The sequence below is a fragment of the Ranitomeya imitator genome, chromosome 5 (genome assembly GCF_032444005.1).
Source record: "Ranitomeya imitator isolate aRanImi1 chromosome 5, aRanImi1.pri, whole genome shotgun sequence".
Taxonomy (NCBI): Eukaryota; Metazoa; Chordata; class Amphibia; order Anura; family Dendrobatidae; genus Ranitomeya; species Ranitomeya imitator.
Genome location: NC_091286.1, coordinates 472141680 through 472161775, shown reverse-complemented (window position 1 = coordinate 472161775; position 20096 = coordinate 472141680). Strand labels below are relative to the sequence as shown.

Genomic DNA, 20096 nt, shown 5'->3' with positions numbered 1-20096 from the left:
ACCATTTTGGAAAGTAGACCCCCTTAGGAACTTATCTAGATGTGTGCTGAGCGCTTTGACCCACCAAGGGCTTCACAGAAGTTTATAATGGAGAGCCGTAAAAATAAAAAAAAAATTTTTTCCCACAAAAATTATTTTTTAGCCCCCAGTTTTGTATTTTCCCGAGGGTAAAAGGAGAAATTCGACCCCACAATTTGTTGTCCAATTTGTCCTGAGTGCGCTGATACCCCATATGTGGGGGGGAACCACTGTTTGGGCGCATGGGAGGGCTCGGAAGGGAAGGAGCTCCATTTGGAATGAGGACTTAGATGGAATGGTCTGCAGGTGTCACATTGCATTTGCAGAGCCCCTAATGTACCTAAACAGTAGAAACCTCCCACAAGTGACACCATTTTGGAAACTAGACCCCCTAAGGAACTCATCTAGATGTGTTGTGATATCTTTGAACCCCCAAGTGTTTCACTACAGTTTGTAACGCAGAGCCGTGAAAATTAAAAAAAAAAATCTTTCCCCCCAAAATTATTTTTTAGCCCCCAGTTTTGTATTTTCCCGAGGGTAAGAGGAGAAATTCGACCCCAAAAGTTGTTGTCCAATTTGTCCTGAGTACGCTGATACCCCGTATGTTGGGGGAAACCAACGTTTGAGCGCATGGCAGAGCTCGGAAGGGAAGGAGCGCCATTTGGAATGCAGACTTAGATGGAATGGTCTGCAGACGTCACATTGCGTTTGCAGAACCCCTAATGTACCTAAACAGTAGAAACCCCCCACAAGTGACCCCATATTGGAAACTAGACCCCCCAGGGAACTAATCTAGATGTGTTGTGAGAACTTTGAACCCCCAAGTGTTTCACTACAGTTTATAACGCAGAGCCGTGAAAATAAAAAATCTTTTTTTTCCCCACAAAAAATATGTTTTAGCCCCGAGTTTTGTATTTTCCCAAGGGTAGCAGGAGAAATTGGACCCCAAAAGTTGTTGTCCTATTTGTCCTGAGTACGCTGATACCCCATATGTTGGGGTAAACCCCTGTTTGGGCACACGGGAGAGCTCGGAAGGGAAGAAGCACTGTTTTACTTTTTCAACGCAGAATTGGCTGGAATTGAGATCGGACGCCATGTCGCGTTTGGAGAGCCCCTGATGTGCCTAAACAGTGGAAACCCCCCAATTATAACTGAAACCCTAATCCAAACACATCCCTAACCCTAATCCCAACAGTAACCCTAACAACACCTCTAACCCTGACACACCCCTAACCCTAATCCCAACCCTATTCCCAACCGTAAATGTAATCTAAACCCTAACTGTAACTTTAGCCCCAACCCAAACTGTAGCCCTAGCCCTAACCCTAGCCCTAACCCTAATCCTAACCCTAGCCCTAACCCTAGCCCTAACCCTAGCCCTAACCCTAGCCCTAACCCTAGCCCTAGCCCTAACCCTAACCCTAGCCCTAACCCTAACCCTAGCCCTAACCCTAGCCCTAACCCTAGCCCTAGCCCTAACCCTAGCCCTAACTCTAACCCTAGCCCTAATGGGAAAATGGAAATAAATACATTTTTTTAATTTTTCCCTAACTAAGGGGGTGATGAAGGGGGGTTTGATTTACTTTTATAGCGGGTTTTTTAGCGGATTTTTATGATTGGCAGCCGTCACACACTGAAAGACGCTTTTTATTGCAAAAAATATTTTTTGCGTTACCACATTTTGAGAGCTATAATTTTTCTATATTCTGGTCCACAGAGTCATGTGAGGTCTTGGTTTTTGCGGGACGAGTTGATGTTTTTATTGGTAACATTTTCGGGCACGTGACATTTTTTGATCGCTTTTTATTCCGATTTTTGTGAGGCAGAATGACCAAAAACCAGCTATTCATGAATTTCTTTTGGGGGAGGCGTTTATACCGTTCCGCGTTTGGTAAAATTGATGAAGCAGTTTTATTCTTCGGGTCAGTACGATTACAGCGACACCTCATTTATATCATTTTTTTATGTTTTGGCGCTTTTATACGATAAAAACTATTTTATAGAAAAAATAATTATTTTTGCATCGCTTTATTCTCAGGGCTATAACTTTTTTATTTTTTTGCTGATGATGCTGTATGGCGGCTCGTTTTTTGCGGGACAAGATGACGTTTTCAGCGGTACCATGGTTAGTTATATCTGTCTTTTTGATCGCGTGTTATTCCACTTTTTGTTCGGCGGTATGATAATAAAGCGTTGTTTTTTGCCTCGTTTTTTTTTTTTTTTTCTTACGGTGTTTACTGAAGGGGTTAACTAGTGGGCCAGTTTTATAGGTCGGGCCGTTACGGACGCGGCGATACTAAATATGTGTACTTTTATTGTTTTTTTTTTTTTATTTAGATAAAGAAATGTATTTATGGGAATAATATTTTTATTTTTTTTTCATTATTTTGGAATATTTTTTTTAATTTTTTTTTACACATTTGAAATTTTTTTTTTTTACTTTTTTACTTTGTCCCAGGGGGGGACATCACAGATCAGTGATCTGACAGTTTGCACAGCACTCTGTCAGATCACTGATCTGATAGGAGTGCAGGCAGCTTCACAGTGCCTGCTCTGAGCAGGCTCTGTGAAGCCACCTCCCTCCCTGCAGGACCCGGATCCGCGGCCATCTTGGATCCGGGGCTGGAGGGAGCAGGGAGGGAGGTGAGACCCTCGCAGCAACGCGATCACATCGCGTTGCTGCGGGGGGCTCAGGGAAGCCCGCAGGGAGCCCCCTCCCTGCGCGGTGCTTCCCTGTACCGCCGGCACATCGCGATCATCTTTGATCGCGGTGTGCCGGGGGTTAATGTGCCGGGGGCGGTCCGTGACCGCTCCTGGCACATAGTGCCGGATGTCAGCTGCGATAAACAGCTGACACCCGGCCGCGATCGGCGGCGCTCCCCCCGTGAGCGCTGCCGATCGCATATGACGTACTATTGCGTCCTTGGGAAGAAAAGCCCACCCCACATGGACGCAATAGTACGTCTAATGGCAGAAAGGGGTTAATTATGTTCGGATGAGGCAGGAGCACTTTGATTTGATGCTGGAACAAGTTGGGGATGTCACCCAAAGGCAGGACACACACATGAGGTTTTCCATTTCACCGGCGGAGCGGCTGATGGTGACACTGCGGTAAGCTTAATTTTTTTTTTAATCATTGTTCATATTTAATGCCATGTAAACATATTTTAACCTATGGAAAACCACATCAGCAGTGAACATGCTCCACAAAATACTGCGCTGAAACACTGCGTTGCATTTTCTGGAGCATGTTAATTTTTTATTGTTTGTGGCCATTCCAGTGTTTTACACCTGCTCCATAATAGGAATGCACAGATGTAAAAATGCTGTTTTTAATGTGCACTACAACAGAACAAAAACTTCCGCAGTGCCATTTATTGAAACTGAAAAAAAAAAAAAATAATGTAATATTTGTGTAAATTGCTTAAAAATGTTATGTTGGTCTTTGCAATTTTTACTAACATTTTTCTTTGTTTTTCACAGATTCCTGGCTACAGGAGAATCCCTAACCTCACTGCACTACCAGTTCCGCCTTGGAGTATCAACTATTTCCGGAATTGTGAAAGTGACCTGTCTGGCTATCTGGGAAACCTTGCACACGGAGTACATTCCACAACCGACAAAGGACATCTGGCTGCAGAGTGCAGAACTGTTTGAGAAACTGTGCCATTTCCCACATTGCTTGGGTGCCGTAGATGCCAAACACATCCGTATTGCAAAACCGGCAGGATCTGGCTCAGAGTACTACAACTACAAGAAGTACTTTTCAATAGTACTCATGGCCATAGCAGATGCCAACTGCAAATTCATGGCTGTGGACATTGGAGCCTATGGCCGGTCCAACGACTCCCAAGTCTTTACCGATGGGCCGTTGTTTATATGGAGACACGTATGACTTTCCACCAGCAAGACCACTCCCAGGAACAACTGGACCACCTATGCCGTATGTCTGTGTGGGTGATGACGCATTCCAGTTGTCCCCACATCTACTAAAACCGTATGCAAGCAGAGACTTGACGAGAACAAAAAGTTTTCAATTACCGCTTAACAAGAGCCAGACGAGTGGTGGAGTGTGCATTTGGCATTCTAACTGCAAAGTGGCGCGTACTGCTCACCGCCATAAGACTGTACACACAAACAGTGGATGAGGTTGTCAAGGCCTGTGTGGTCCTGTATAACTATGTACATTGCAAGGAGCCTGTTTCCGTGGATGATGAGGACTTGGAGACCACCTTGTGGGATTACCACAGCAGCTCTGTATGCTCCGCCGGTTCTGTTTCCAGAATGAGGAACCACTTTGCAGAGTATTTTATGTCACCTGTGGGCAGGGTGCCATGGCAAGAGAACATTGTGTGACATCTTTCTTTCATGTGTCTATGATTTATGTTGGGTAATAAACCAAATATTTGGGTAATAAACCAAATGTTATACCTTCTAACGTGTGGTGTGTAATTTTTTTTTCATTTAGTTAGTATACTTAAATGAAAGCACTTCACAAAAAAAATTGTTTTTAAACCAAACCAAATTTTATTTTACATATGACAATATAATAAACTTTTATCATATCTTTTTTTTTTTTTTTTTAATTTTTGGTAAACTTTTTTTTTGTTGGTAAACCTTTTTTTCTTTGGTAAACCTTTTTTTTTGTAAAGCTTTTTTTTGTTACACTTTATTTTGTTTGGTTACACCTTTTTTTTAATAAAAATATAACATCACAACTTTTTTACAAAACATTACAAATCTGTAAAGTGTGGGGTGGAGATACTAGCGGAGGGGTTGGAAGGTTGGACCACGTCGATAGTTGGTGAAAGCCTACTGGGTTGGGGTGTAGTGGAAGGGGGGAACAAACAGGGGCCTGAGCGGGGAGGGGTGGGTGTTGGGGTAGGTGGAATACTGGTCAAGAGTTAGCTTTTCCATGCTCCTGAGCATGGATTAAAAGAAAAGGTTGTTTGGTGATTGACTTGCATCTGAATGCAGCCTATCCAAGCGACTATTGTGTTCACTCATGCGTGTTTGCACCATGTTGAACCCAGCAGTCATTTGCTCTCCCAAAATTTTAAAAGAGCTTTGGAAGGCTGCATTCAGATGCAAGAACTTAGGAGCATAGCTCCTTTCTGGACCCCTTAGTCGCTGCCGCCATGAACCTAATGGTGGTCTAAAGGTAGCAGAATCAGAGGGGTGTGGTAAAGGGAACGCTAAGTCTTGACCAGCAGCTTCAAGTAACGAAGGCTGCGCTGATGCTCCAGTGCTGGCGACGATGGAAGTGGATGGGGCAGAGGTACCGGAAAGGTCAGACGAGGGGTCAGAGGGGTGGGGTCTACCGACGTGGCCCTCGGTGGCGCACTCCTGAGAGATCGCTCCAGAGGGGTCCAAGGTAGATGCAGGCGCCCGATGGCTACAGACGGTGCTGTGAAATAGGAAAAAGCTCTGACTGAAACCAAACAAGTATTAGACAGGTAAACATGGTGATTTATTCAATGGGCTGTTGAATACTTACGTTCTACTCAGCATTGTTTCCCGGAGGAAGGACAGGGCCTGGCCCTATTTATACCGAGTCCTTCTCTGTTGTGCTGAGCCACTCGGGGCCTGCATCTCCTCGTTAAACTCCCTCTTGAAGCGATCCCTGAGTGACCGCCACTGCTTCCTAACCCTTTCACCTGTAAAGACAAGAATAAAATTAAAGCAAGTGTTAATTAAAACACATTCCGTTCAGTTCAAAACCTAACTGAGAAGTGAATACTTACATTCTTGAGTCTGCTGCCTTGGCTTAAGGTCCTCCCACCTCGGCAAAATGTTTTGGCAGACTTCCTCCCAGAGCCAACCGGTCACATGTGTATCAGAATGCCTGCGGTCAGCCATGTTCCACAGCGGCTCCCGCTCGCGGACCTCCTCGATGAGGCGGTCCACATCGATGCCGATGACCTCACCGTCTGAGTCGGGAGCACGCTGTGAATACTTTGAAAAGAAAAAAAAAAAAGAAAAAATTAATACAACTTAACAAGAGAAAAACAAACAAAAACTCACTGCTGGCTGACCGCGGCGGCGATTACGCCGGCTCTGGGAGCGGCTGGGAGGATCTTGATGGCGTTGGCCAGAAGGTGCAGCAGACTTAAAAAAAAAAAAGAATTATGTTTCAGGTAGGCATATGTTGTATGTGTACTGTGATGTATGATGAAGTGTTTTGAATGTGTTGGGTGCTCTGTGATGTGTGAAGCGACTGTTTTGGCACAACTTACACTCTGTGCGCCCGCTACTTGGATTTCTTCACCCCTCTCGTCTCCTTCTGAGAGGCCCTCGGCTGCTTCAGCTTCCTGTGAAAACATAATTAATGCATATAGTGATTAACCGACATTTTAACTATAGCACCAAAAACTTATAAAATTTAAAATTACCGCAACACACTGTCGCTGTGGAGAAGGGCTCCCAGAAGACATTCTTGATTGCAGTATTTCGGGGCAGGCGGCTGTGGTCCCTGGTGGCTCTGCAAGTATAAAGACCCTTGTAATCTACTATACACATTGAAATGTCAGCTTCATAGAATGTAAGTCTTTATACTTGCATACTGTAGTACTTAGATACTAAGTCTTTATACGGGCAGCACGGTGGCGCAGTGGTTAGCACAGCAGCCTTGCAGCGCTGGAGTCCTGGGTTCTAATCCCACTCAGGACAACATCTGCAAAGAGTTCTCTCCGTGTTTGCGTGGGTTTCCTCTGGGTACTCCGGTTTCCTCCCACATTCCAAAGACATACTGATAGGGAATTTAGATTGTGAGCCCCGTTGGGGACAGCGATGATAATGTGTGTAAAGCGCTGCGGAATATGTTAGCGCTATATAAAGATTATTATTTTTATACTTACATCAGCAAAGCGGCTTGCTCCTGTGGTCCCTGGTGCGGTATTTCCGGGCAGGCGGCTGTGGTCCCTGGTGGCTCTGCAAGTATAAAGAATGTATCGTTAGAACCACCCCCATAACTTGCTAATATAAAAGATTTAATAACCACCCTGCTCAAATGATGTGAGCAATGTTTATGCAGTCATACACCAAAAGTTTTGAAAAACAAACTCAAATTAAAAAAAACCCCAAAGCACACCAGTCTGAGCTGGATTACCTACTTCAATAGTATGTGCGAGCTGTAAAACCATTTCCCCCCCACCTAAAAAAAAATAAAAACAAAGATACCCTCTTGTAAAATAGAAATGCCTACACACTAGTTGAAAATGTATTGAGAACATATATTATTTTAAAATATCCCTTTTAAAATCACTTTTGAAAAATTTTAGAATACCTTTTATCTTAAACAATACACCCTAAAACCAACTCAGTATTGCATATGTGGCCATTTGTACATACAGCATTTTAAAATTTACCTTTGTGAAATGATACTACGGACATTTTTAAGAAAATTTTTATTGATTCTTTTTTAATTTTCTTTTTTTTACGATCACAGGAGCTACAATGCTCTTTATTTTAAATACAAGTACATCTGCTGGAAATGTTTTCAACCATAACAAAAAAAAAAAAAAAAATAGAAAGAAAAAACCTAATACACACACACAAGACACACTCACACACTGAAACCACATGCTGCACAGATCACACTACATGGTAGATACATCACATTTAAAAAAAAAAATGCACGTGCACTTACCCAGTCGCACGGACGCATACACCCGCAATCATCCAGACACATGCACGAAAGCACACGCACAAAAGCACAGAGGCGCAGGAATAACGCACGCACACACACAAAAGCACACAGCCGTACACAAACACACAGATGCACACAGGCTTATGCAAACACACACAGATGCACAAAAGCACACAGGCGGACAAAACCACAAAGTCGCACACAGATACACACACACACGCATGCACCCACAGATGCATGCAAAAATGGCAGGACACACCCTGTCTGGATGCTTGCAGGCCTGAGGCTGGACGCTGGCTGTTGCAGGACGATGGCAGGCCTCTGGCTGTATTCAGTACGTCATACAGACACAAACACATGCACACCCACACACAGACATGCACACAGACGCACACAAAAATGGCAGTACTCACACTGGTTTGAAGGCTGTAGCGTGATGCTGGCTTCTGGCAGCACAGTCAGGCCTCTGGGTAGGTTGTATAGGTGGCTGGCTGTATGCTGCCTGTATGGTGGCTGGAGTCTTGCTGGCTGGAGTCTTGCTGGCACATGTGAAGGTGCCGCCCCAGGCCAGGTTTATATAGATTTGGGGGTGTCTGGTGAATTGGCAACAAAATCCTGAATCTGAGCATGCTCAGTGTAAAAAAACTTATTGCAGCGCTGCATTCCATCATACGACGGGTCACGACGGATCCTGCGTCCATAGGCTTCCATTCTAGCCAACGACGCATGCCGCAGGATGCCAAATTTCAACGCATCCGTCGCACGACGCGTGACAATCCGTTGCGATGCGTCGCCAATACAAGTCTATGGGAAAAAAAGCATCCTGAGGGAGATTTTGCAGGATGCATTTTTTTTACAAAACGACGCATTGTGACGTCCGCCGAACAACGCTAGTGTGAAAGTAGCCTAAAATGTGCATCCTGAACCATAAGCTTTCACATTGCTTGGATGAGGCCGATGGAAAATGAAAGAATGTTAAAGGGAACCGGTGACCTGATTGATGTCGCCCAGTCTGCAGGTAGCATGAATCAGAGCCTCGCTGCACGATCGCAGAAAGGTGTATGTTCCAATGAAACACTCCAGCGTTACAGAGAAAATATACTTTGAAAGTCTCCTTGGGGACCATAGCTGGAGACCAGCCTAGTCCAGTTCCTCCGCTAGCCGGCTCTTCCCAGGGCTGCTCTACGTATTTTGCAGCTGTTTTATTGAAAGGACAGGAAGTAGCCCAGTAAGTGACATATTGCTGGAATCAGGATCTCTGCCCGTACATAATGCTGCTTTCGGAGTAGCAAAAAACTGGTGACATATTCCCATTAAAGGAAACCTGTCACCCCCCTCAGGCCTTTGTAGCTAAAAGAGCCACCTTGTGCAGCACTAATGCTGCATTCTGACACGGTGGCTCTCTTAGTTATGCTCCCTGCACACGCTGAAATAAACGCTTATAAAATGTGCCCCCTCATACCGTGAAATCGCCCCGGGGGTGGGTCTTTCCCCCCTAATCAGACGCAGCACAGCCGTCACTCCGGGCCTGTACGTGACGGGCGCTGCCTCCTCTTCCTTCATTAGTGTCCCCGGCGCCTGAGCTTTAAGTACGAAGGGCAGCGCAACTGCGCATGCCCGGAAAAAAAAACTTAATGCGCCGGGGACGATAATGCTGCAAGAGGAGGCGGCGCCTGGCACGCACAGGCCCGAACGTGTATTTCAGCGTGTACAAGGAGCATAACTAAAAGAGCCACCTTGTCAGAATGCAGCATTAGTGCTGCACAAGGTGGTTCTTTTAGTTACAAACGCCTGAGGGGGGAGACAGGTTCCCATTAAAAGGGGAAGAATTAAGGCTGTGTGTGCGGTGGTAACGTCATTGGCACCGCTCACCCCCGATACGTAAGTGAGCAGCGCTGGATAATCCCTTTAACTCTCTTCAGAGCAGAGTTTATTGCAGTCGGACAACCTTTTTAATGTGAAAGTAGATGAAGATGCATTGAATTTCTGAGATGCTCTTATTGACATCCAGTGCAAACATAAAAAAGTAGTCCTGGTCTGGGAGATTGGTACGTTTTATATTGTGGCCATTTTTCTGTTAGGCTACTTTCACACTAGCGTCGGTACGGGGCCGTCGCCATGCGTCGGCCCGACGGACGTTGTGAAATAAATGAACGTGGGCAGCGGATGCAGTTTTTCAACGCATCCGCTGCCCCATTGAAATGTCCGGGGAGGAGGGGGCGGAGATGAAATGGCGGACATGTCACATTAAAAAAGTTACATGTAACTTTTTTTGTGCCGACAATCCGCCAAAACACGACGCATCCGTCACACGACGGATGTGACGTGTGGCCATACGTCGCAATGCGTTGCTAATGCAAGTCTATGGAGAAAAAACGCATCCTGCGGGCAACTTTGCAAGATGCGTTTTTTTCTCCTAAACGCCGCATTGCGACGGACGTCACACGACGCTAGTGTGAAAGTAGCCTTAAACGGAACCTGTCACCAGGTTTTTGCCACCTAATCTAAGAGCAGCATAAGGTAGATATGTGTCACTTACTGGGGTGTTTATTACAGTTTAGCTAAAATCAATGTTTTATCAGCAGATTATCACTAGAAAACTAGCAAAACTGCTGCCATGTAGTCAACCATATTCATGCGCTCTGTATAACCGCACCTCCATCACTGATTGGCAGCTTTCTGCCTATGCACTGTGTACACAGAAAGCTGCCAATCAGTGGTGTGGGCGGGGTTATACAAAACTCAGCATTCAGAAAACTGCTAGATCTGCAGCAGATAGAACAGTAATTTCATCAAAACTGCAGCAAGCAGCTCAGTGATACATCACTGGAATCAGGGTCTCTGCCCCTAGATCATGCTACACTCAGATGGGTAGCAAAAACCCGATGACAGATTGGGATAGCAGCCTGGTAGGTGAGGGTCTGACACACCCTGACACATCAGCTGTTGTGCTCCATGGACAGAGGTAAACCGGGAATAGAGCGGATGCAGCACAGCGCAGGAACCTGTTGTGGCCGATGAGACCTGCTGCTCCTACTTAACGGAATAAGGATGGGTTAATATCACGCTAGTGATCAGCATCTCTCATCGTCCGCTCCCGGTAATGCAGGGTCCTAGCTGAGTGCTGCAATTCATCAGGACACAGCAGCTCGGACAGTTGTGTTACAATAATATGAAAGATGAAAAATAGGCAAAAATCATGAAGCATAGTGTGCTGCAGCAAGATGTGACTTGTCATAAACTGGGGGGGGGGGTCCAGAATAAATCCCCCCAAAAGCAGAAAAACAAAACTGCATGTGGTGGAGGTGACAGGTGTAAGGGAGTGTTTCCACGTTCAGGAAACGCTGCGTTTGACGCAGCGTTGAGCCACAGCGTCAAAAACGCAGCGTCCAGATGTTACAGCATAGTGGAGGGGATTTCATGAAATCCTGTCTCCACTATGCATTAGAAGACGCATGCGGCATACCCACGGAAACGCAGCATGTCCTTAGGCTACGTTCACATTAGCGTTGCGTCGGGCGCAGCCACGGCGACGCATGTGTCATGCGCCCCTATATTTAACATGGGGGCGCATGGACATGCGTTGTCTTGCGTTTTGTGACGCATGCGTCATTTTTGGCACAAGCGTCAGGGCGCAGAGGACGCAAGTTGCATTTTTTTTGCGTCCAAAAGCAAGCCAAAAATGGACGCATGCGTCACAAAACCATACGTTTTTGCATGCGTTGTGTCGCCGACACAACACACAACGCAAATGTGAACGTAGCCTTACATTGCAGAAAGAACGCAAGGACAGCGCAGGTGACCTGTCAGTGACCTCAGGTGCAGATTTGGTCAGGATTTTACCTGCATAGAATCCTGACCAAATCCTGAAGGTGGACACATACCCTGCACCCCAGCAATGATGGCTGACTGCGGTGCTGCAGACCCGTCCCCGCCTCAGGGAAGGGCCCATACATCAGCAGCAGGGATCCGCCATGCAATGCTTCCAGCACAGTGGATGGCAGCTCTAGAGGTGCTCTGCATGTGCACCCGCGGACTCCCAGGACCGCAGCACCTCCATTCCTCTAGCGGGAACACAGCCTGAGACACAAGCTACGACATTATGGTCGGAATGTAGAACTGGCACAACTCCTAGGAACAAGGACTACAACTCCCAGCCTGTCCGGACGCGCTGTGAGCCGCAGTTTCAGCCACAGAGAGACTGCAGTCCAGTGCACCGGCTCCGGTCGGAGGAGGGCCTCAGCCTGAACACTCGCCGCCAGACAAGGAAGTAAACAAAGCTCACCAATCAGGCAGCGTCTACTCCTACGTCCCCAGACAGACTCCACCCACCTCTGTGTCTTCTTTACAGTCAGTTCTCTTCCAATCGTTCAAACTTACAAGTGACCAATCAGAATCGAAATGACGTTATCCCATGAGACCCGGAGGGAAGGGCGCAGCCAATCAGAACACGCGTAAGACCCATTTATGCTCAGATTTACCCAATGACAGACAGGCTAACAATTTGCCTTCCTGCGACCAATCAGAGGGAGGCTTATGGTTTGGCTCGAGTTTTGAATACGGTTGATGGCCGCTGTTGGAGCCGCGCGGTGAGTGAGGGGCACCTGCAGTAGTGCGCTCCTGTGCTGCCCGCCAGCGCCGCGACCCCCGACTGGTAACTACACGGTGTGGGGAATGCAGGGCTGTAATGTGGCGGCCGGTGTGAGAAGCCCGGCCCGGGGATTGTCCGCACACCTGTGCCCGCTGACACCTGTCAGTCACGTGTCACATCGGACGACCACCCTTGCACAGGGGGCTGGTGGGATGTTGTGCAGGTGGCGCGTGCATTCAGGATCTCTGCTTGCTGTCAGTGAGGGGCTGTGCTGTCCCCTGTGCAGCCGGTGGCTGGAGCCCCCAATGTGCTGTGCAGGGACCCTCAGCCTTCTGGACCTGTGCACATGTTGCGGTTTTGTCACAGATCCTGAAGGCTGTCCTCAGTGTGAATGGGATTCCTGAAGTCTCCTGCACTCCTCGCCTTTTTTGTAACCTACAAATGTAAATCTGTCAATTGTTCTGGTGTTTTTGCTGCAGATTTCACTCATTGAGTGGGGAAAAATTTGTGCAAAAAAAGTATCTTTTAGGCTATGTGCGCACGTTGTGGATTTCCTGCGGATCTGCATTTTTTTTTCTCCCCCTTTCCTGTGCAGAACCACAAGTGATTTACAGTACAATGTAAATCATTGGGAAAAAAAATTGCTGTGCGGAAATATCTGCATGGAATCCGCAGCGGATTCCAAAGAAGGAGCATGTCGGTTCTCTGTACCGTTCTGCACCCATTCCATTATAGGAAAACGCAGGGGTAAGAACACGTGAAATCTGCAGGAAACACATGCAGATTTTGACCTGCGTTTTCTGCCAAGAGATGCAGAAAATTCCACAGGCAAATCCGCAAGGTGTGCACATGGCCTTACTCGGCATTTTTTCCTGCCATGAAATGCTGAAATTTCTGCACCAAATACTTAAAGGGAACCTGTCACCAGAAATAATGCTGTTAACCTGCAGATATAGGGTTAATTTGCTGTCTAATAAGGCCTCTTTCACACTTACGTCTTTTTCCTCCCTTCGAAATCTGTAGAGTTTTGAAAAGACAGGATCCTGCAATTTTGTTCCCATAGACTTGTATTAGCGACGGATTGTGACGTATGGCCATCCCTTTCATCCATCGTGCACTGGATCCGTCAGAAGATAGCGGTCCGTCGTGGAGAGAACACATTCACAAGAACTTTTTTTTCTGCACGTTGGAAAATCGCTCAGCGATGGATCCTGCGCTGTCCGTCGTCGGCTATAATGGAAGCCTATGGACGCAGGATCAGTCGCTGACCGTCACACACAGGAATCCAGGGACGTATCATGTTTTTTCATTCTGAGCATGCCCGGAAGGATTTTTTTTATACCTGAAAATGCAGGCAGGAACTCCTTCGACGCATCCGTTATAACACTGGATGCGTTGCACACGTTTTCCACTATTTTCACAACATCCGTCAATACATCACTTCACTGCACTATGGCGCACCCCGAACGACGGAAGTGTGAAAGTAGCCTTAGTGTTACGATGCTGCCTGGCACCTGCACATAGTGGAGAGAAAGTGATCCTTATTCTTCCTCCCAGCATTCGGTGTTCAGTCACTGGTCTGAGTGTACAGAGCGTCTGCTATAACCGGCACTGACTGACAGCTGAGCCCCTGTTATAGCAGCCGCTCTGAGTGAGCGGTGACTGAACCGGCCCCCCATGACCAAATGCTGGGAGGGAGAATAAGGATCATTTTTTCCATGCCGCGTGCAGGTGCCGGGCAGCATCATAACACTGTTAGCCTGCAGATTAACCCTTTACCTGCAGGCTAACAGCGTTACTCCTTGTGACCGGTTCCCTTTAACATGTTCATCCTCAGGTATGCTGGGGACGTGATGCCACTCTACAAAGAGGCAGAGTTTCCTTGTAGTACTAATAACTTTTATTTTAAAGCCGTATGGATTCCAGACTGCTGCACATGTGAGGAGAGGGGACCCTGCCCTTGTGGCCTGACAGGGTAATGGGGACTGTGGCAGCAGGGTCATTGCAGGCTTCCTGGAGAGATGAGTTTTCAGGTTGCATCTGAAGATCTCAATCACATGTATCGGGGCATGGGATTCCAGAGGATCTGATGCTTAGGACAAGTCCTGGAGGCGATTGGGTGAGGAACACACTAGTGGTCTTGGGAGGTAACATGTGGGGAGATATATGGAGGATAGAGATTGTGCACAGCCTGGTACCCCATCTTTCTCCAGTCATCTTCCACGACAGCAGTATCGGAGGATGTCTCCCGCCCTAATAGGGAACAGGAAACAAAGAGGTTAAATACCCCTCCCCTTCCTGCAACCACCAGTGTTTTTCCTGTTACCTATGGGGCATGAAGAGGTTTCTGATAGTGCTGCCGTGGCCGGCGATTGGGAGCGCTGTTACTTGCATGTGCCGGGCAGTCGAGGTCGGGGCTCCGCTCTCCTCCTATGACTGCTCCCATCTTCGCGTCCTCCGCGTGACTTGGGACCCCTATCCTGCCCTTCCTGCGCCTCCTCGGGGGTAAAGCAGGGCGGTAAAGTGCATCGGGGTCCTCCTGTAGCTCCCCGGCTTTCTCCTCACTGCTACCGGAGGCCGCGCGCGCCCACCAGAAGTGACGCGCCCGAACTTCCGGTTTTGTCCCTATGCGCTGGAGCGCGTGCCGGGTGGCGTCCTGACTCGCGGCAGCCATGACGGGCGTTGCTTGCGTCACCCCCTATGGACCCTAGGGAGGAGGAGGAGCACTAAAGTCGCTGGCGACCTCGATACTCGAGATCCATATCTCTGGTTCAGAGGACATTTGGGAGAATGAGGGTTCTACTTCCACCCCCAGATCTGATAATAAAAAATATTTTTCTTTCGAAGATATGGAAGAGCTAATTTCCATGGTCAGGGGCACCATGGGGGTGGAGGAGGAGGTAGCAAGCCACTCCGTTCAGGATATGTTTGGGGGGGTTAAAGCCCAGGACCCCGAAGTGGTTCCCTATACATGAAAACATTGAAAATCTTGTCCTTCATGAGTGGGGCCTACCTGAGAGAGGTTTGAGTGTCCCGTCAGAATTAAAGAATTGTTTCCCTCTTGATGGGGACTGTTCTTTATGGGAAATTCCTAAAGTAGATGTACAAGTGTCCAGGGTAAGGCTGGGTTCACACTGTGTCCGTTAGACGGACTACGTTACACCGCGGCGCAACGCAGTCCGTTAACGCCGCTATTAAGTCCTATGAAGGACGCATCGCTAGCGCACGCCCACAATGGGCGTGCGCTAGCGATGTGCCGTCATTGAGTGACGGACCCTGGGACGCAGGCTGCAGCGTTTCTGGGTCCGTTACTGCTAGCGCAGATAGAGCATAGCTCTACCTGCGCTAGCGTGATGTAATGTCGGCACTTGCGATAACAGCAGCCCGTTAACGCATGTGTTGAACTGGCTGCTGTTAACGCAATGTGAACCTAGCCTTACCAAAAAAATGGCTCTTCCCTTTGAGGATTCCTCTCAGCTCAAAGATCCTTTGGATCGGAAAATTGAGAGCTTGTTAAAGAAATCCTTTCACACATCCACTAATCTACTGACAACAAATGTGGCCTCAACATGTGTTGCCAGATCCCTATTTCCCTGGCTACGTACCTTAGAAAATCGCCTTTCTCAGGGGACATCAAGGGAAGAGATACTAAACTCTATACCACTACTTCAGAAGGCAACCGGGTTCCTTGTGAATGCTTCCGCTGAATCTGTACGGGTAGCCGCTAGGTCTGCAGTTCTTTCCATTTCAGCTAGGAGAGCTCTATGGCTTAAATCCTGGGGAGGTGACATTACTTCCAAGTCCAAACGCTGTGGTATTCCCTTTCAAGAACATTATATGTTCGGGCCAGCCCTTGATGAGATCTTAGACAAGGCTACAGATAAAAAGAAAGCTCTTCCGGAGCAGAGAAGCATTAGGAAATGCTTTTTTTCCTATCGCCACGACAGCACCCACAACGAGAGAGGGGATCCGCCCACCTTCCGGACAGGAACCTACAGGTTAAAAAGGGGCGGTCCCCCTCGCCCTCCAGTTTGGGTTCCTGTCCGGACGGCGGGAGCCTACAGGTCTCGTTCACCTACCCGGGTCCGCCAAGCCTCTGTGCGGTGTCCAGGTGAGAACGGCAGAGTCGGGGGCCCGGAAGCAGCGTCGGGGGAAGTCCTGTGTCCAGCTTCCCCCCTCGTCTGGCAAGGAGCGGCTGAACGCCGAAGTGGCGTTCCCAGGGGAAGGCACGCCGCCCTGGGTCGTCCACACGCGCGCGACGCTGCGGGAGCAGGTCGGCGCTTATGACCCGGAAGTGATCGATTGACTTCCGGAGGAGGCCGGGAGGAGGAGCGCGGGACCTTTGAAAAGAAGGCAGCGCTTGGTGAGTGGTGTGCGGCAACATGTCTTCTACAGGAGACGCCGAACACCGAAAAGGAGAGCAGCAAAGGAGCAGCAGCAGATCTCAGAGTGGAGATGTGGCACGCGGGCAGCAGGATCCTGGCACGTCACATCGCACCTCACCCACTCAGAAACCGGTACTCTAATTTCATCAGCAGTGGTGAGTGTTATATCTGAGCCACTGGCTGATACAACTGTTTTCTATACTATGTTTTGTTATAGGGGAAGAAGGCCTCAAAGTCCAAACATAAGCAGTGTGCGTTATGCACGGAGCCACTACCTGACACCTATGTAAAGAGATTATGTCAGACGTGTATATGCCGTACGTTAGAGGAAGAGGCCCCCCTTCGTGTATCGGATTTGAGGGAAGTAATTAGGGAAGAAATAAAATCTCTTAAAACTAAGCGGCATGAGAAGAGTAGTATGGAGATGGTATCCGATTCCAGCCCTTCGTTGCAAGAGGGCGAGTGCTCGGAGAGTTCATCACCATCCTCCTCAGATGAGGAAGGAAGGCCTTGCTTTGCCACAGATAATATGGAGACTTTAATTAAGGCAGTCCGTGCGACTATGGGTGTGGCTGAGAGTAAAGAGCCGAAAACAACCCAGGAGATCATGTTCGCAGGGCTGAGCCAGAGAAGTCGCAAAGCTTTCCCGATGGTAGATACCATTAAAGATCTGGTCAAACGGGAGTGGGACAAGCTGGATAAAGGGTTCTTACCTTCGGCCGCAAAAAGAAGGTACCCCTTTGAGGATGACACCTTATCCCAGTGGATGAAGATCCCAAAAATAGATGCGGCAGTAGCCTCTACCTCAAAAACAGGCTCGCTACCGTTAGAGGATGTAGGACTCCTTAAAGATCCTTCAGACAGGAAGGCTGACATGCTCCTTAAGAAGGTGTGGGAAGCATCATCTGGAGCCTTTAAGCCCGCAATCGCAGGCACCTGTACGGCAAGATCAGTTATGGTCTGGGTGACTCAGCTGGAGGAACAGCTTAAAGCAAAAGTACCCAGGGATAAATTGTTAAACTCCCTGTCTCAGGTCAGGGAAGGAGCGGCTTATCTAGCAGATGCCTCGATTGATTCCCTTAAATTGGCTGCAAGATCGGCGGGTCTCTCAAATGCAGCCCGACGGGCACTTTGGCTAAAAACCTGGAAGGGGGATGCTCAGGCAAAAGCCAAATTGTGCTCCATTCCATGTAGGGGTGAGTACCTATTCGGCCCGGTGCTGGATGACATCCTTGCAAAGGCAGAAGACAGAAAAAAGGGATTTCCTAAAACGTTTAATCCCACTTTTAGGAATGCCTTCCGGAGACGCATGCCCTTCAGAAGATTCCAGTCAGACCAGCAGGGAAATAATCGCGACTGGGAAACATCGGATCAAAAGAAGAAAGGTGGATACTATAAGAACCCTCCATCTTTCTCAAGACGTAGGCGTAATTACAGATAAAACAGATCTACCAGTAGGGGGAAGACTAAAGTTCTTCTCAGATAAATGGAAAAAGATTACTTCTAGTGCCTGGATAATGGGGGTGGTTGAGTCCGGATTAAAATTTGAATTTTTGAGAACTCCCCCAGATCATTTTGTGATAACATCACTGGACACTCCGGCCCAACAACAGGCCTTAGAATTAGAGATTCAACAATTGCTTACAAAGCGAGTTATTGAAGAAGTACCAGAACATCAGGAAAAGTCGGGTTTCTATTCTCCGCTATTCTTAATCTCTAAACCTGATGGGTCCTTTAGGACTATCATAAATTTACGTAAATTAAATAAATATCTTCAGTACCACGCTTTTAAGATGGAATCCATTAAGTCAACAACTAAGCTTTTGTTTCCTAGGTGCTACATGTCGGTCTTGGATCTAAAAGATGCGTACTACCATCTTCCAGTTCACAGAAATCACCAGCAATTCCTCAGGATGGCAGTATGGGTAAACCATCAGATTAAACATTTTCAATTTTTGGCAATGCCCTTTGGCCTTTCCATGGCACCTAGAGTTTTTACTAAGGTTGTTTCTGAAGTAATGGCCCATATTAGGGAAAGAGAAACCCTTGTGGTGCCCTATCTAGACGATTTTTTTGATAGTAGGAAATTCAATTGACCAGTGTACGTCTAGGGTAAATGCCATAATATCATCCCTACAGGAACTCGGATGGATAATCAACTGGGAAAAGTCAAAACTGGAACCCACAAGACGTCAGATGTTCCTAGGAGTTCTTCTAGACTCAGAAGATCAGTCATCCTTCCTACCAGAAGAGAAGAAGCGGAAGATCGTTCAAAGGATCACGGCAGTAAGGACAGTTACAAGCTTAAGTCTAAGAGACGCAATGTCTCTTCTAGGATCTTTGACTGCGTGTATATCTGCAGTAAGATGGGCTCAGGCTCATACCCGAATGCTTCAGTACGAAGTTCTTCAAGCAGAAAAAGATCTTCACGGTGCTCTGAGCAGAAAGTTCAAATTATCACCCGCCACTCTTCACGATCTGAAATGGTGGCTCAATTCCGCACATTTGTCAAAAGGAGTTCTCTGGACCATCACTCCGAACAATATAGTTACAACAGATGCCAGCCCGTTCGGTTGGGGAGCCCATATGGGAGACATTCTAACCCAAGGGCGATGGTCGATTCAGGAGTCCCAGAATTCCTCAAATCTAAGAGAGCTTACTGCAGTCTATCAGGCTCTTCTTTCCTTACTACCATCCCTGAGGAATACGCATGTACAGATACAAACAGACAATATGACTGTGGTAGCCTACATCAATCATCAGGGGGGGACAAGGTCTCGATCCCTGATGACCACTACAGCACAGATATTGTCCCTGGCCGAGAAACACTTACAATCCCTGTCGGCAGTACATATAAGAGGGGAACTCAGTATAGAGGCAGACTACCTCAGTCGCCATTCCCTTCGTCAGGGAGAGTGGTCCCTAAACCAACACACATTCGATCAAATAGATCTGTTTGCTACGAGGAAGAACAGGAAGGTCAGGAGGTTCGCATCCTTACACATAACAGACCAACCATTTATAGTGGATTCCCTTCGTGTCCGTTGGGACTTCCAGCTGGCATATGCCTTTCCCCCAATGTGTCTGATTCCGATAGTTCTCAGGAAGATCCGGGAGGAAAGAGCCAGAGTGATCTTAATCGCCCCCTTCTGGCCCAGGAGGCCTTGGTTCTCTCTCCTCAGGACAATGTCTGTGACCGATCCCTGGGTGTTGCCAGTGGTTCCGGAACTCCTCTCTCAGGGTCCATTTCATCATCCAAATTTGGAGACTCTTCACTTAACGGCTTGGAACTTGAGAGGGAGCTTCTGAAGGAGAGAGGGTTCTCTAATGCTTTAATAGCTACTTTATTGAAAAGTAGGAAGGAGGTCACTACGAAGATCTACTCGAAAATTTGGAAAAAATTCCTTTTGTTTCATCAGCAACCATTAGCCGATAAGGCTCCGATTTCAGCTAT

The 20096-nt window shown here is 47.6% G+C and overlaps 1 protein-coding gene and 1 long non-coding RNA gene across 8 annotated transcripts in view; one reads left to right on the top strand and one right to left on the bottom strand.

Annotated features, from left to right (window-relative positions):
* Positions 1-4555: 4555 nt before the first annotated feature.
* Positions 4556-6673, bottom strand: LOC138638200 (uncharacterized). 2 transcript variants are annotated; one of them, XR_011312465.1, is made up of 5 exons: positions 6411-6673; positions 6255-6329; positions 5763-6126; positions 5516-5675; positions 4556-5425 (listed from the first exon to the last, which is right to left on the bottom strand). It is a non-coding gene; the product is annotated as an uncharacterized lncRNA (long non-coding RNA). The 2 variants fall into 2 exon arrangements; XR_011312464.1 differs by having other exon boundaries at positions 5763-6329.
* A 5513-nt stretch (positions 6674-12186) lies between these two features.
* The window catches only part of ECT2 (epithelial cell transforming 2), a 136633-nt gene continuing 128723 nt past the window's right edge, over positions 12187-20096 (top strand). For 4 of the 6 annotated variants that reach the window (XM_069727307.1, XM_069727305.1, XM_069727304.1 and 1 more), the window contains exon 1: positions 12187-12320. The gene's annotated coding sequence lies outside the window, so the exon portion shown is untranslated. The remainder of the gene's footprint in view (positions 12321-20096) is intronic. The other 2 variants (XM_069727306.1, XM_069727303.1) reach the window with 1 other exon arrangement.